A 4,792-nucleotide genomic window follows, 5' to 3' on the forward strand; every position below is an offset into this window, starting at 1 on the left:
GAGCAAGGAAAGCCAAGAACGGGCCGTGGGGGCTATTGGGGAGAGGGGTAGAGAGAAAAGGCAAAGCAGGTTGTCCATGTTTAATCTGTCTGCTGAATTAACCTCCGTTTTCTGGTCCCAAAGGTGCTTTTTCAAAAGGCAACTGGACCTCCCTTGTTTTTCCTTGAAGACCTTTCGCTTCTCAAGAAACCTCTTCAGATGAACTGAAGAAGCTTCTTGGATGAGAAGTGAAACGTCTTCAAGGAAAAACAAAGAAAGGCCAGTTGCCTTTTGAAGAAACATTTTTGGGACAACCAAAATGGATGACTGAGAATCTCCTCTGTTTTCTGGGTTGCACAGTAGGCTGAACCAGAGAGGCAGATTTTCTCAACCTCAGCAACTTTTAAGATGTGTGGATTTCAATTCCCAGAATGGCTGGGGAATTCTGAGCGTTGAAGTCCACACATCTTACCGTAGTTGCGGTAGAAAAACACTGCATAAAGTAATCAAAAGTGGAGATCCCTTTAGCTACCAACAATATATCTCACCAATCAAGCTCAGCATATTGTACCAATGCATATGTTACACCTTTATTTGTATCCTTAAGTGAGTTATGTGAATGAAGCCAATCTGTTTGTGGGATGTGGGGGAGAGGAAGAAAGCTCAGAAGGATGTTATAGTTCACTTTGGCACATTAGGGATACCTCTGTGGCTGTAGTGCTGTGTGCCATGGCCATATATCTCCTCCTTACAATGGAGTGGCATCTGAGAAAAAGGGAAATTTGAGTGCCTAATAGGTGTGCTTGGAACAAAGAACTAACTGTTCTCACATTCATTGCCTTATGCCACTGTTGCTCAACCATAGCAACTTTTAAGATGGGTGGATTTCAACTCCCAACATGCTGGCTGGGGAATTCTAGGAGTTGAAATCCACCCATTTTAAAGCTGCCAAAGTTGAGAAACACTGATCTGGATGGTTGAAGTTTCTCTCGCCCAATGCTTGCAAGAGGTGTTCAACTTCAGCTAAAGACCATGCTGACTTGGAACAATAGGATATAAAGTCCAAAACGTTTGAAGAGTGTCAAATTAGGGAAAACTGGCTTCAAATTTGAAAGCATTCTGAGATTTTTTTTTCACTTCTGTGTATTTGAAATGCTGAGAAAAAGGAATAAAAATTCCTGTTCTGTTCAAAGCTGGTGCAAGTTCTGCATTAGTAACACCCCTTATCTCCAGTCTATACAAAATAATAGGTAAGATCAATAAAAGCCCAAATAGCCTGTCACTTTGCACCGTAGCTTCCTTGCACTGAAGAGAAGGATTCAGTCAATTAAGGAAAGGTAGTCTCCTCCTAATAGTCTCCTTCTCTTGTGAATTTTATTCCTGCTCATTATTTTTGTGACATTTCTCTTGCATGACCTGAAACCCATGCAAGGGACACAAGATTTCACTCCAAAGGGGGAACTCATTTAAGAAAACTAGCTGTACAGTCAGTTACATTGCAGCTGAGCTGGAAGTAAATCAATCAGTTCTCCAATAATGTTCTGTTGTGGGAACATCAAGCCCTAGAGCTGCTTTTGGAACAGCATAGAAGCCTTGGGTAGAAGCGATCTTATTGTTACTCAAAATAGATAAATGGACAAATCCTTAGTCTCAAAAATGGTGACATATAGTTGAATTCAAGTATGTTGAGAGAACGTACAGTGGGAAAGAGGAAGAGAAGCCACGATCACCTTCTGTTTGTCTAATTTTGGTAGAATGTCAGGCCAGACATTGCTCTGTAAAAATAATAGTCTATGAAAAGCGGTTCTTTTAAGCATCAGTTGGACTATTGCTGGCTCCTTGATATCTCTACGCAAAATTTCCCACACAGAAAGGATGACTGACAAGATAGTCCAGGATAAATCAGCATCTTTCATTCACTCTTCTTCTCCTTTTCATACCAAGGATAGATGGTTTGTGCTTGCTGCCCTCTGCTGACATGAAGAGGGTTCTCTAGATGAAACCATAGGTTCCAATTCATATAATATATAAAGTTATGCTGATAGTATGTCTTTTTTATTATAATTAACATGACATATCAAAATTTATTGATTGGTACAATAGTTTTATAAATTATTGGGTTTCTGGCATCTTATATACGTACTTTCACATATAATGAATCGATCAATCGATCAGTCTGTCTACCTACCTACCTATCTACCTATGATATCTATCTATTCATATGATATATGAAAATGAAAAATTTTGGTTAGGAGTTCCTTCAAGTTAGTGCAGCCTTGACTGATCTCTGTAGTTTTCTCAGAGAGTTTTTCAGAAATGGTTGGTCATTGCCTCTGTCCTAGTGAATGGCCTAAAGATTATAAAATTGGCTTCAAACCTAAGGCAGGATTAAAACTCATGGTCTCCTGCTTTCTACTCTGATACCTTAACCATTATATCAAACTGACCCTTGATCAAAATTTACCTAGAAAAAATGTAAAAATTGGTGCTTCACTTGATATTTGAATTTTTTTACATATCTTGAGATAATCTTTATTTGTAAAAGAAATATTTAAAACTATTTATCTCAGATTAATATTGAGGTAAATAAAGCATTAAAAGTGTATTGAATTTATGGGGAAGGATAAACATTATAAAAGTGAATTATTATTCCAGGATTGTTAAAATACCCAGAGCAATTTCTTTTAAGGATTTCAACAGATCAATTGGTTCAAAGCTTTAAATGCAAAAAAAGGTAAGCCTCTATATTTTATTTATTTAAATTAATCTTACCATGTAATTATGGTGGGATAAATTTCCTGATTTTCAGTGTTGTCATTGGACATGCATTTTCAATAAAAGTGACTAAAACAACAACAACAAAAAAGATCATTATAATATGTGACTCCTTCAATATCATAGCAGAGACTATTTCCTTTTTTAGCCAGGATTCCACTGTGTATTTAGTTTTAGATATATTTGAAACATGAATATATTTGAAAGATAATTAAATATATTTGGCAGATCAGGATCAAAGTAAAATTTAGATTGTTATTCATATCATAAATATTTATTTTGGGTTAATCCCAATTTGAAACTTGCATTTTAATGAAATACTATTAATGGGTAATCCTTTACTAAAACATCTTTTGATTTCACAGGTTGGCTCAGATGTATTAGCAGCATCTAAAGCTCCAGAATTTTATCATCCCTGAAATGTGTTTTCCTTTAAACATATTGGTATTTTAAAAATACATAAGAGTATTGTTAAAATAAGTATTAGTTATTTATAAGAATTTTGGAATAAGAGTTGGAATACCACATATTAACATTAGTAGCTAAGAGTGTTACAGAATGACACATGTTTTTATTATATTAAAATGAGATTAATTCCACGTAAGTGTCTATGGAGATTCTCAGTCATCCAGGTCATGGTTGACCCCAAGGTGCTTTTTTTCAAGAGGCAACTGGACTTTCAGGTTAGAGAGCAGCAGAGGTGAAGAAGCTTCTTGGATGAGAAGCGAAATGTCTTCAAAAAAAAAAAATCAGAAAGTCCAGTTGCCTCTTGAAAAAGCACTTTTGGAATTCAATGTAAGATTTTCTCCATTTTTATTGGACAGCTCAAGCAACATTTACAAAAAGAGTTTGCTAGCATCCTTATTTTGCTGAAATTATACATTGATGAAAGAGATATACACACATACACACACGTTTTAGGAACAACATGATTTAAATAAGTTAATGTAAGTATGAATCATATACCAGATAGCTGAAATCAATCCTTATATAAAGAATTCTAGTCACATCAGGTAAGAGTAAAAAAAAAGTTTATTCTTTTACAGTGGCAAGATAGTGCTATCACAGATTTATGGTTCTGAACAGGTTATGTATTTATTCTCTGCTTATAAACTGGCTCTTTACTGACTTAAAGGAAAGATTGCTCAATGTTAGACTTTTGTGATCAAGGCTTAATGATATACTCAACAGATGAAATGTCTTCTATATGTATTGTAACAAGCTTTTGTCTTTTTTTGTTTCTTATTTTTTATTTCTGTGTATTTAAATAAATAAATGAACAAATAAGTAGCAATCAGATTGTTTCAACAGCCTCTTCCTGCTTACTCAGTATTCCTTCCCAATTTTCTGTTTTTCAGATGATGTATTGTAATGATATGTGGAAATGTTCTTGAGAGATGGAAGAATGGCAGGCAAGGGAATTGTGGGATAAGAGGCATCTTGATCTATAGCAGGAATGTGGGCATGGCAAACATCTTAGAAAGGACCCTCCCTAATTTCTTTGGGTGTAGAGAGGGAAGAAATATACTTCCAGACTCACAAGATTCTGTTAATGTAACTTTTCAGTAGCTTATCTGGATGTACTTTCTGTTTGGATTACTTGCAAGACTATCATATACTGAATAACAACATTATTCATCTGAATCTTACTATATCTTACAAATTATCTGCTTTTATCTTGTAACAATGTCAGGAAATTACATCTGATTAACACATCTGGTAAGACAGGACCTCTGTAAATCAGGAGATGAGTGTGTTAAATGTGCCCCATGCTGATATAGCATTTTAAAGACAACTGTCTTTTGAACAGTATAACATTTTTGTTCAGCTCAACCAGCTGTAGACATTATCAGAATGTATGGAGGTAGGGATAAGGAATCTAGCCCATTAATGCTTTGATATCTGACCAATGCCTAGACTGCTGCTCCTCTCAAGGACATTCTCACAGACAGTTATCCCTTGAATACCTGCTGTTAGGGTGCGGAAAGCCGAATTCTCCATGTCGGTAAGCTTCTGAATGCATCCAGTTGGCCATGGT

Source organism: Pseudonaja textilis, chromosome 1 (assembly GCF_049901715.1).
Source record: "Pseudonaja textilis isolate UNSWEBS1 chromosome 1, rPseTex1.2, whole genome shotgun sequence".
NCBI lineage: Eukaryota > Metazoa > Chordata > Lepidosauria > Squamata > Elapidae > Pseudonaja > Pseudonaja textilis.